This window comes from Electrophorus electricus, chromosome 5 (genome assembly GCF_013358815.1).
Source record: "Electrophorus electricus isolate fEleEle1 chromosome 5, fEleEle1.pri, whole genome shotgun sequence".
In the NCBI taxonomy this organism is placed as follows: domain Eukaryota; kingdom Metazoa; phylum Chordata; class Actinopteri; order Gymnotiformes; family Gymnotidae; genus Electrophorus; species Electrophorus electricus.
The window spans coordinates 28,681,532-28,695,200 of NC_049539.1; the positions used below are offsets into that span (position 1 = coordinate 28,681,532).

At 38.0% G+C, this 13,669-nt stretch overlaps 1 protein-coding gene and 1 long non-coding RNA gene across 2 annotated transcripts in view; one reads left to right on the forward strand and one right to left on the reverse strand.

Moving 5' to 3' along the window:
- Window positions 1-3,762, reverse strand: part of LOC118241329 (NLR family CARD domain-containing protein 3-like) — a 34,673-nt gene extending 30,911 nt beyond the window's left edge. Inside the window, exon 1 of the mRNA XM_035526011.1 lies at window positions 3,737-3,762. The gene's annotated coding sequence lies outside the window, so the exon portion shown is untranslated. The remainder of the gene's footprint in view (window positions 1-3,736) is intronic.
- LOC118241352 lies at window positions 3,165-5,702 on the forward strand. Its single transcript, XR_004776007.1, has 3 exons — window positions 3,165-3,280; window positions 5,262-5,329; window positions 5,580-5,702. It is a non-coding gene; the product is annotated as an uncharacterized LOC118241352 (long non-coding RNA).
- Window positions 5,703-13,669: the final 7,967 nt, after the last annotated feature.

Here is a 13,669-nt window from a genome sequence, read left to right on the forward strand (position 1 = left end):
CGCACCTCCCCGGGTTCAGCGTTGAGTTTGTCCGTCTCTTTAACCCGCCAGTGCGCATCTCAGTGTTGGTCGTTGTTAGCGGCATGTTCGTATCCATGTTTGTGCAGCCAGTGTTGTGGTTAAGAGTATTTTTGTTCCCTGTTAATGTAACGTGTGAGTGCCGCCCTTGTCTTAAATGTTTAATGTCAGTAAATGTTTCACAAAGTGGAGGGAGTCTGTGCGTCTCACTCGTCACAAAAGTTACACACAGTACTACATGTAGTGAAATATTGTAGGACTGTCTGTTGCCATTTGAAACAGACTACATAAAATAGATAAAAAGTGGAAGAATAAGAACATATAAAAATATAGACACATAAAAAAGTTGTATGAAACATACATGTGGATGAGAACATAAAGCTCTCATATATGCGTCAAAGTTCCCTCAGGCCCTGGAGTGATACTCTGAGCACTCAGATACCGTAACAGACCGTATATATGGTCACATTATGTTGGAGTTTTATTCTGACGCGTAATGGCCCCAAATATGTGCACACTGGCCGTCAACTGCCAAAGCACCAAATAACACCAAATAGCAACCAGCACAACCAGTATGTAACACACCCAATGACAAAGAAATTCAAGTGTAATTTCATCATATTTACACTGAGTTCTCAACTTAAATTTACTTGATTCAAAGCTTTTCACTGCATACGGCAAATTAATCTATAGAGAACACATGTATTTATACTAGTGATACATATGGTGTGTTAATCTGTGCATGACGGGAAGAGGAGCAACCGCATAATTTCTGACACACACACTCTCACACCAGAGACAACGAGTCAAATATAAAACCAGGCTCAGTGGTTAAGGAACTTGACTTATAATTGGAAAGTTGCTGGTTCCAGCCCCACCGTTGCCACTGTTGGGTCCTGAGCAAGACAGAACACTACACAGGGTACACGTTAGCGAGATGACGGACAGAATCCATCAACGCTAGTCTGTGAAATATATCACTATGACATTTCATCATGGAAATTATCTGGAACATAAAGTGGTGCAGTTGCATTGAAGTAAGACACTATAGTGATGATTTATAGTTTCAGTTGTGTTATGCTGTGACTTTATTAATACACAGCTCTATAGCTATGTCCATGTTACCATTTTGTCAATCAAAAACTACAGAGTAATGCTTATTTCTTCAGCACAAGATTTGTTTATTCTGTTTCTTGTTGCATTAACATTCTGTCACTGTTACATTTGGGTACAGCTGAAATAGTGATACTGAACCTGACAACATGTACATTGATTAAGGGCAGATAACAGACATCAGTTGTTCACTACATTTACAGTACTCTATAGGTGGAGGTATCCTTGTCCTTAATCAGTGTACATCAGTAGTTCACTACATTTACAGTACACTATAGGTGGTGGTGGGAAAAGCGAGGCTTTGCGAAACACTGAGATGTTTGAAGCAGTTGTGTTGAAAATAGTTTCAACGTCTCAAAAGTGTAGTAAAGACTACTGTAGGGGACTGGGATGACTGGCACTGGTTGGCTTTATAACTGTGTTCAACCTGGTGTGTTGGCCAGAACACTTAAAGCCATACTGAGTTCAAAGGTGTAATATCTGTACATTCTGTAGATTGTGTACATATATACCCAACCATATACATTGTACATTGTGTATATAATCATAATATACATATATTGTACATACATTGTTAATATATTTTTGTACATAGAATATATATATTTATCTGCATATATATATTTTTCTCTATGCACCCCTGTGCATAGGGGTGTTTCTCTTCCTCAGTTTGGACAGAGCACTCTCCACCATTTCACTGCGTGTTATACTGTGTATGACTATGTATGTGACGAATAAACCGAACTTGAACTTGAACAGGTATGGGTTTTGATGTTACAGAACTGAAGTAGGGAATAGGATAATAATGCTAAGAGATCAAGCACAAATACAGATATTACTTTAAATGTCAATGTTGCTTGTAAATGACAACCTGCACAATACACAGAAAAGCCTTTTACAGTCGATTGTAATGTCTATAGTGAGATCAATATACAGTAACTGGTGCTTGGGTGCCATCTAGCGGCAAATCTCTAGAACTGACTCAGTGACTTGATAAACCAAGAAATGCACTGACACAACTAACATTTAAACTACTGATTAAACATCCCAAACTCAAGGACTGATACACAAAGGAAGTACATCTCCCAGCTGATATGAAACACAGTATTACCAGAGGAGAAATGTGGTAAGTGCTAAAACATGAAACTAAACCTACACAGAGAGCACATGGAGTAGTTTGTCTACTCGTTAGTAACTGTAAACATCAACTAAAATTGTTTTTTCATCACAAAAAAACAATATGAACTCACAGTAACACAAGCAGAGTTTTGCTGTGTGGGTAACACTAAACACCATCTGCTTCCTGCAAGAAATGATGCCTGAATGCATGCAATAATATAACTGATATCTTTAGCCAATGACACAGATAATTGAATTATAAAGGAAAAACATTTAATATTCATTTAATATGAATTCACATTATAAATCTTCCATCATTTCTGGGCCTTTTCAACAGAAACAATCTGACACTCATCTCCATGGTGACAGCTACCGGCCACTTTAATCAAATCTTGATAGTGCTATTCTGTGAAACAACAGTCCCAACTAACTAGCCTAGATATTATTCTGGTGGGATATGCCAGGTTACCAATACATATGATCAATTAATATTTCAGAGAAATCACCAAACAACAGTTTTCAAATAGTTTTTCAGTAAATGTTTGTTTTCTGTTATGTTCTGTAAGGCATTTCAAATTATTGGTATTTCAGTTTCATGTTTAATATGTGAAAGATAATCTATTAACAAAAGGCCAGTATGTTTACTGGGATAAATAACCTCATGGGCTTTGTGTGTTTACATGTACTCTGTAGGGTTGTGTGTGGGTTCACATGTACTCTGTAGGGTTGTGTGTGGGTTCACATGTACTCTGTAGAGTTGTTTGTGGGTTCACATGTACTCTGTAGGGTTGTGTGTGGGTTCACATGTACTCTGTAGGGTTGTGTGTTTGTTTGTTTCAGACACTGTCAGTCAAAGCCAGGAGCAGCAGGTACTGTATAACACCTGTAGAAACACAAGCTTAGTTCATCTGTGGTCACGTGACATGGCCGTTTTGAGCCACACTTCGGATCAGCGTTTCAAAACGCTGCGCTTCAGAAACTCGAAACAAGCGTAGAAACGTCCGTGTCGACCGTCCCATCCTAACTACAGGTAACACTACAGCTAATGAACTATACAGGGAATCTGAACTGTCCACTGAGAATGTGGACAACACTACAAAATGACTGAAACTGAACAGTAAACTACCTGTAAAAAACACATCACAGCAGCAACGTTACGGCTTTACTTTAGTCCAGAGGAGTTTTAACTGGGACCATTTGGAAAGATCACTGACTAACTACGACTTGAAATCCTGATTTACAATAACTGAGCACGTATATCTGACCCCGTTAAGTTATTATTTTAAATATAACTGTGTGATCATGCTGAGTGTCCGCCATTTTAGTTGCGTAAGTTCACCATGACTTTAATCTTTACATTTCATTCGACCTTTGGTATGAACCTACGATTTAAACACACAACGATGTACTTACAAAACACGTTGCTTAAACTGCACCGACATCGCATTTTAACAAACAGAATGAACTTACCGTGAAATATTTTAAACGCGCGTATCTCCAATCCGCCCAACTTTCAATAATGACAACAGGTGAGACTACAGGAACACCAGCGGGTAAGTAGAGGGTGGAGCACTTGTCAATCATTTTCAACTAAAACCAATTACACAACCGATTTCTGATCAGTCATGTTATTTAGCAGCCAACATTTTTGCTTTCCATCAATTTTAGTACAGCCACGTAAGAGAGTAAATCTCCACTATGTCGGTACGTTGAAACACTTCGGAACTTCACATACCGCTTTGTTTGTAGATCTAACTTAAAGATGATTGTAATTTAGACAGATAATCAGCCTCACAATAAGCATGTAAGTGTGTGGACGTCCATGGCATGTTGTGCATATGACAAATATTAAATCTTCTTAATGGCTGAATGTTGGGAATGTGGGCGTGTGTGTGTGTGTGTGTGTGTGTGTGTGTGTGTGTGTGTGTGTGTGTGTGTGTGTGTGTGTGTGTGTGTGTGTGAGTATTTATTTAAGTATTGTGAAAAAGAATTTATTTGGTTACATGTATTTTATTTTGTACATCAGAAAAGTACATGATGTACTTTAATAATAATAATAACAACACTGCATTATTAACAAAAATATACTATGAATATACTTTAAATTCATGCAACATCACAACTAATAATTTGTTTTTTTACTGTTGGTGTGTAATTTTTCAGAGAAGCAAACTGCTTATTTAAATTACTTTAGATACAATCACATTAGATATAATCACATTAGATAACTCCATATAACATTAATACATAATACTCTACATTAAGACAAATATATGAGTTCTAAATAAACAGATTATTTGTATATTAAACACAGAACACAGAATTCATAGAACAGAACACACAGAACACATAGAACATAGAACACACAGAACACATAGAACACAGAATACATAGAACACAGTCTAGTAGTAGAATAGCAGTAAATGTGTATTAGCATTGCTTTAAATGCCCTGCAGAGGAGATAAAGATACAAGACAACAGTAAGAATAAATAACAGCTGGATCACTGCAGAGCTCTTCCATTAGAAGAAGGAACCAAACAAGTTCCTCATTACATGAAAACTGTATTAAAATATTAAGTGAGCAATCTCCGAGTGAGCTATCTAGGGGTCCTTTATAGCAGACCACAACCAGATTCCATTGAGATGACTCCCAGCCTCACTAAAGGGTGTAATTAATGACTACTCAGATGTCATAAATCTGCATATAACATAATTATTAATTATTCAACATGACATACCAATAGAATAGAGAAGAGGAAAAAAACTTATATAATAAACCAACTCTTATCTTATTTCTTTCTTAAAGCTAAAATTTACCACACAAAAAAAATCCCACATAATCATACTGTCACGGCTGGTTGGCCAGCAAGCAGGAGCGACATGCCCACTCCTGCTAGGGATCAAGCCTCTTACCTGCCTCGCTCACAGTCTCTGGAAAACTGATTAAGTTCACCTCATTGTGCTGTTGAATTTGTGCTGTTTAATGTGTTGAATGTGTGCTGTGTAACAGAGAGTTCTTCATCCGTCTTCCCCTCTTCTCCAGTTCTTCATTCTGCATCTTCTCTCAGCTCACTAAAGGTGAATCATCATGTCGATCTACTCTCCCCTGTGCTGTTGAATGTGTTGAGTGTGTACTGTTGAATGTGTTGGGTGTGTTGAATGTGTACTGTTGAATGTGTGCTGTTGAGTGTGTTGAGTGTGTGCTGTTGAGTGTGTTGAATGTGTGCTGTTGAGTGTGTTGAATGTATGCTGTTGAATGTGTTGAGTGTGTTGAGTGTGTGCTGTGTAACACAGAATTCTCCATCCTCCGTCTTCTCCTCTTCTCCAGTTCTTCATTCTGCATCATCTCTCAGCTCACTAAAGGTGAATCGTCATAACGATGCTACTCTCCCCTGCACTCAGATGTGTTCTGGTCTGGTCACATGGACTGAGTTCCATAAACAACTTGACATTCTGGCTCAGTGTAACCAGACATCCTGCCAGTCAAAGGAGGGATTTCACATGTCACATGATCAGCACCTGAAGGGAGATCCTCACCATCACTGATGCTGATTACACTAAGAGGACCTGGTACATCTGCACCTGCAATAGTAGAGGCATCTGCGATGTGCATCTATGGACTGAGTGTATACAACTGATTACCAAGTTATTGTTACCAAGCCATTAAAAATATATGCAGATAGAACTTTATTGATCCTGAGGGGGCATGTTGCATCGTTACAGCAGTAGAATGTAGAATTGTAAACATCACAACCATTAATTATTATTAATGTTTGGTATCAGATTTGCAGCTCTGTAGTTACATGATCAAAGGAACTGTATATTATAATGAAGTTCCTGACTGGATTTCTCCTCAGCTTTGAATTCTTCAGTTCAGATTAAGCATGGTGAACCTCTGATGTTGGATTTGCTCATATCAGAGACAGTGGAGGTGATTTATAACAACACAGGTGCAGCTGCTCACTCTAGTGGACTGATCTGCACAGTGGATGGCCACTCACTGGAGTGTCGTTCATCTCTGCTATTGAGCTGAGAAGAACAGAATCATCTGATAGTGGAGTTTACACGATCTGGGACACCAGTAATGAAGCGGTCATTCATACATACACAGTTAAAAGGTGAAAGGTGTGTGTTTGTGTTGTTTCTGTAGGTTCCGTGTCATCTGTAACTATTGTGTCATGATGGTTTAGTATTTGGTGGATTTTGTTATTAAGGAGCATCAGAGTGATGCTACAGTTGTGAATGGTGGTGGTTATTGAAGTGGTTACTATGGAAACTATTGAAATTTTCTCCATCCTGTTTTGTTAGCATGGTGTTGGTGTTGTTGGGTCACTGTAGGCAGTGGTACTGCAGTGGATGCTCAGTGGTTAAGGTATTTGACTTGTAATCAGAAAGTTACCAGTTCAAGCTGCCCCTGAGAAAGATCCTCAATTGCTCAAAATTGTACTCAGCTACAAGTCCAAGTCACTTTGGATAAAAGTGTCAGCTAAATGCTGTAAATAAATGGTGGTGTCTAGTTTTTTCGAGGGAAGCGTTCCCTACTCTATCAATTGTTTGTCTGGCTACCCTATGCACCTTCTCTGTAGTGTGGTGGTTCAGATGGATGTCCTTGTGAGGGCAGTGGTTTGATTCCCATACTGGGCTGGTCAAGTGTGTCTTTCTCCAATCACCAAGCACTCTCTACCCTTGTGAGTTTCTTTAGTCTTTCCAGTATTGTAGCAGGTACGCAGTGCTCTGTAGTGCTCCCACTCTCTCAGTTCACTCCCCTTCCCTGTAGTCATCACATCTTTTGGTTGGCTTCTTCTTCTTCTCCACTTCCCTTTCCTCCTCCGCACTTGGGTCCATCTAGAATGTCCCTCCTTCCTACAGTATCCACCAGGGACACAGTCTGAAGGGGTACATCACCCCCGATCAATCTGACCGTCCTGCTGTCCTGATACAGAGGTCTGTGGTATCTCATAATTAAAATGATTTGTTGAGTTTTTCTCAAAGCAGTTAGTAATAAGTAAGAGATGCCATTGCTTGTTTGCTGACGGGCTACAGGAGAAGCCTGATATTTCAGGCATGAACAACAACGGTTTCCAAATCATCTGATTTGGTTGGCTTTGTACATATATATATAATTCTACCTCAGTACTGATTAAATAGTGGTTCATGTTTTGGTAGTTTAAAGTCTCCACTCTGGTACATAATTATACTTCAATACTGTTTAAATAGTGGATCATATTTTGGTAGCCTACAGTGTCAGACTGGCTTATCTTATTAACTTGGTATATATATTGTATGATCACTTGTGTGTGTACCAGAAGTCCAGTCATGTGGAGATCAGAGCTCCACAGTGGCTTTGCTGTTGGTTCTGGTGGGGGCGAGGCTTGTGGCAGCAGGGCCACAGAGGAACAAAATTCAGCAGCTGCCGAAAGGAAGTGCTGTAACCGGTAACCATGACAACAGAGGAATAAATATGAATGGACTATATAACCTTCCAGATGAAAAGCAGAGTTTTTCTTCAAATAACCTTGAGAAATCAATTTGAAATTATTGAATATAACCAGTATGAAGTTCAAATGAAAGGTGGGTAACCACAGAACAGAAGAAGAGATTGTTACCCACTAAAACTTATTTCATTCCTTCATTCATTCATTCACCCACTACTAATAACCAATATGTCTCAGAGAAAAATTCCACAGTGAACAAGTAAAAAGAGATTTTTTGATTGGTGCTTTTAGTCATGTGGGAGCTGATCCATTTATGGCTTTGTAGGTGAGTGTCAGTGTTTTAAATCTGATGTGAACTACTACAGGAGCCAGTGGAGAGAACACATCAGGAGGGTGACATGGAGAACTTCAGGAGGTTGAAGACAAGCTGTGCAGCAGCATTCTTGATGAGCTGCAAGGGGCTGATGACACAGAGGGAAAGACCTGCCAGGAGAGAGGGGCAGTAGCCCAGTCTGGAAATGACAAGAGACTGACAAAGGACAGGTGCATTACACCTGTACCAGAACACCAGGGCTTCTGTGAGAGTGGTGTTTACACCTGTACCAGAACACCAGGGCTTCTGTGAGAGTGGTGTTTACACCTGTACCAGAACACCAGGGATTCTGTGTGACAGTGGTGTTTGCACCTGTACCAGAACACCAAATATTTCAGAGGTTATTTACTTATTTATGTTTACATCAAGAATCCCATCATGACAAAGAGAATCAGAATTAATCTCTGAATTTGTGTGTTGACAGTTTACCTAATCTGGAAAGTGTTAATTAATTCACTGAGTCATATTTTCTCATAACTATAAATGTGAACTTATCTGATGTTTGCCTGCATACGGACTCGAGGAATAATTTCAGCCATCAGAAACGAGTGACGTTCAAAGGCACTCGGTGACTCAGGCAGACACATGCCTATCCACACAAGCAGTAACACCTGGAAGACACACAATACAGCAACACAGTCCATCTCGAGTTGTGAAGCACCACTCCAGGCGCGCTGGGTGAATTTAATCAGTCATTTAAATCATTTTAATCATGTCATGTAGCCAGATAGTCAGACACTGTATTTCACACAGAAATGACCGACAGACAGGTTAACGAGCGGCTAGTTAACTCGGGCGGTTCGCCCATTAAATCTCACTTTTACAGTAAAGTCTTGACGTATCGAGACCGGGAATTAAAGCCAGAAAAAAAGGACTCGAAGGGAAAATGTACCGCATGTACCGGCTTCACTTACCGCACGCTGTAAAGCAGAAGTGAGACAAGGCAACAGCACAGCAACGGGATGGCAACGGGAGAGCCAATGAAAATTCGAGAAGCAAATTGGAACAGACCAATGAGAGGACGCAAGTGTTCTGGAACATACTGGAACATAATCAGGGTCAGTAGAATGGGGGTCGACATGTAGAGACGGACAGAGCCAGAAAACGAAAGCAAAACACAATAACAAAGAACAAATACACTGACAGAAACACAACTGGGAACAGGTTACATGGCAAAAATGTGGAATAAAGAACACATGCTACACGAACAGCGAACACGACAGGGGCTTAATATAAATAGAGGCTTAGTGCAGTGAACACAGGATGAGTGAACAATAACCAGCGACAAAACTAGAGACACAAGGAATATATTCACACTAGTTAACAATAATATATACACGAGTTAACAATAATATATACACGAGTTAACAATAATATACACACTAGTTAACAATAATATATATACTAGTTAACAATAATATATACACGAGATAACAAGGAATATACACACTAGTTAACAATAATATAAATACTAGTTAACAATAATATATACACGAGATAACAAGTAATATACACACTAGTTAACAATAATAGATACCACTAGTTAACAATAATAGATACACTAGTTAACAAGTAATATATACACTAGTTAACAATAAAATATACACTAGTTAACAATAATATATACACGAGATAACAAGTAATATACACACTAGTTAACAATAATAGATACCACTAGTTAACAATAATAGATACACTAGTTAACAAGTAATATATACACTAGTTAACAATAATATATACACTAGTTAACAATAATATATACACTAGTTAACAAGTAATATATACACTAGTTAACAATAATATATACACTAGTTAACAATAATATACACACTAGTTAACAATAATATATACAGGAGCTCAAGGGCTGTTTAGCTGTGGGGATAATTAGGGTTGAGTGGTAACTGGCTGAGTGGTAGTTGTGGGTGAGGGTTTGATTAGTTCTCCCTATAGTTCTGGCTGCGGGAGTTAGGGAGAGAAGAGGGTCTGTGCTGTTTAAATGAAAATTAAATCATGTTTGATTATGTTAAAAAACTTTAAGAAAATGACATTTGTGCATCCAAGTACGAGAAAGCTCAACCGATTTCTATCGACTTGTGGCGAAACGGCTGCTCCTTTCCCATAAGTATCATTCAACGTTCATACAACATATAACACAAAGAGAAACGTTGTAATTTGACAAAACAATAATGTTTTGAGGAATGAAGAAATAAAAATTAGGAAATGCATTATTAGATATAAATAGCGAAATGCTCCGTATATTATAAAAAGTATCTTAGCTAGCCTAGCCAGCTAAGTTAGCCAGCTAGCTAAATTACCCGGCCAGCTGTATGTTGTAACTTGCATAACGAACAAATTTTAGCACAAATAGCAAATATTGTAGCTAGCTGGTTGTCACAAAATAGTGTTGTTCTTTGTAATTATAATTTGGATCTATGATGGTGTAATTCTGTCATGTTTACTAGCTAGCTAGCTAGTTATTTAACGTTGTGAACATGACAGAAAACTCCTAGCTAACTGTATTAGCTATGTTAGCTAGTTAGCCTGATAAATGTGTGTATGTTTGGTCCGGGGCTTGCTTTATTCAGCTACAGTCTTATTTGGTTAAATTAGCTAGCTGGCTAACTAACAATGCCTAATGAAATCTAAAACTGTGGGTGTCAAGGGGGGTGCAGGTGTCTGCTTGCGTATCTTTTGCCAAGAGCTTGGTAGGCGAGCTAATTAGTCAGCTGACAACTGGCCGTTTAGCAGCTTAATGTAGGCCTGTGAGTGGCAGCAAACGTCTGAGGCATTTTAGTGAGTTGTTTCGTCCTAAAAGTATTGATGATTCATTTTGTTTTGCAACGAGAGACACTGCATTTAAATTCGAGAGGAATTTTGTTCCTTAAACTAGCTAGTGACCTGTTAGATTTTATTATTGCAAATATGTAGGTACATGACAGTACGCATACAACATATTAATTAGTTAGAGCTTATTTGTATCTGGGTAAACATAGCAATGCCACAGCTCTATGCTGATATTATGCTTATAGTTATATATTATTATTATGCTCATATTAAGATAATTGTGTTTCTCTTTCCATAGGTTAGTTTCTAAAAGTAAGATTAATCTTTCATATTAAGATGGACAGTGACTGCATATTAAGATGGACAGTGATTTGACTTTTTGTCAAATTTCTTTTGGAAGCAGTAGACAGCTCACTTGTTTTTTTAATAAATGTTCAAAATACACTCTTAATATAAAGCAGGGTCATATGAGTTGAAAGATATCACAAAAATATTTACAAGCCAGTATTGTTTAGTTGAGACTTTGTTTGCAAGATAAAATAATATTTTTTTGAGAAATTTGATAAGTTTAAATATTTTGCTTTTGTGTCTGTATGTCCATAGGTCTATGTCAGATCCATTAAAAGTGAGTAGAAAGTTATTAAAACTGTCATTTCTGCATAACTGCGGTGGTTCTGAAGTTACTGAGATTATGTGGAAATACCAGTATACTTGAAAGCATTTGTAAATTAGCAAAATTAACAATACATATATGAAGCTGAAGTGCTTTTATTATATAGCTAAGCATTGTTGTGCAGAATACAAAGAGTTAGCTGTCCACATATAAAACAGAAACAGACCAATGGATACTTTCACTCTATGCAAGACATGTTAGTCAGTCAGCTAACTTCAGTATGTATTTACATCTGGTCATATGTCATTGGATTAAACACATGTAATGTAGGTATTTGCTGCTATTAAAAGTGTCAACACACTAAGAACATATTAATTAATAACAGCTTATTCATTACATAATTATGACATTTTAGCCCACATCCAAGTTGCACTCTAAGCAGGACTTTAGCCTGAGTATTACTGGCACTGACCTCTCTATTTTCACATGAAGATCTGTATTTGATAGAGACTATAATGCACTTCTGTAAGTCGGCAAATGCTGTAAATGTACACTGATGTCCTCATTTATGTTTCTGAATGTTCAGATTACCTCACATCATCTCTAAGTAAGTTAAAGAATTACATTTGTGGTTTAGCCTTTGTTTCCTTTTAAATACTTCATAAAACTGGCATCGGTTTTTACCATCTAAATCATAACCTTCTGTATTCAGCGAATACAGAGAGCAACTGCAGCCAGTCTAAATGTAAAATGATTTAAATGAAGTAAATGACAAACATTCCTTTGAAGTATTTTGGCTCTTGTACAATGACACCATAATGTGCGGAAATTATTTGACTCTTATTCAGTGACATTAGAAAAAAGACAAATTACAAGTATAGAAACATTGAGGGTAACTGGTTATGAAAGGGGGAAACTTGGTGACAGTATATTTAAAGCTAGCTACAACATGTCTCAACAGCTAAGAATCCTCCCATCCTCAACTACTCCACAGCAAATTACATTTCATGTTTAAATACCATTTAACAGTATTTCAGGATTTCGGCATTATTGCAGGATTACATTTAACATTTAATCATTGACATCATGTGATGTAGAGTAGATTTTAAAATCAGTTTATTCTTTTTTTAATATGACAAATGCTGGATTATTAGTATAATAAATGTGGTTGCTATGGTGTTGCTAGGGTAAATATTGAGGGAGATATTTTTGTGGGGGTAATTTTTCTTGCATGTAAAATGGAATTCTGAAATACTGTTGACCTGTTAAGCCATTCCCAGGGAGTTGTTATGTGAATGGCAGGATGTTACCAAATGGTTGCTATGGTGTCCCAGATGGCTGCTAGGGAATTACCAAATGGTTGCTTTTGGGGTAGTTGGAGAAAGATGATGGGGTATTTAGATGTTGGGGTAGTTGTGGTTGAGGGCTGTTAGTCTAATGGGGTAATTCTTGTTTAGGGGTATTAAGCTGCGTGGGAAATGGTTGAGGGCAGTTTGGCTGATGGGAAAGTTCTTGAAGGACTGTTCAAGTTCAAGTTCAAGTTCAAGTTCAAGTTTGGTTTATTTGTCACATACACAGTCATACACAGTACAACTCGCAGTGAAATGGTTGAGAGTGCTCTGTCCAAACTGAGAAAAAAGAAACAGGGGTGCATAGAAAAATATATATTCTATATATGTACAAAATATATTAACAATGTATGTACAATATATGTATATTATGTTTATATACACAATGTACAATGTATATGGTTGTGTATGTATATGTACACAATGTACAGAATGTACAGATCTATTTGTAAAATTATATATTTACAGTTTTTACAGTTTTTATGTTACATGGTGGAATAGAATATCTATATATATACAGTTATGTTACATGGTGGTGGTGGTCCCCACAGTTTATCGGTTTCCCTGATTCAGGGCCTGAATGGCCTGTGGGAAGAAGCTCCTCTTCAGTCTCTCTGTCTTGGTCTTCAGGGAGCAAAAGCACCTCCCTGACCTCAACAAAGAGAAGAACCTATTGTTGAGATGGGTGGGGTCCTTCACAATCCTCCTGGCCTTGGTCTGGCACCGCTTGTAGTAGATGGTCTGCAGGTCAGGAAGTTCCGTGTGAGTGATGCACTCTGCTGAACGCACTACCCTTTGGAGTGCTTGTCTGTCCTGCTTGGTGCTATTCCCAAACCAGACTGTGGTGTTCCCCGTGAGGATGCT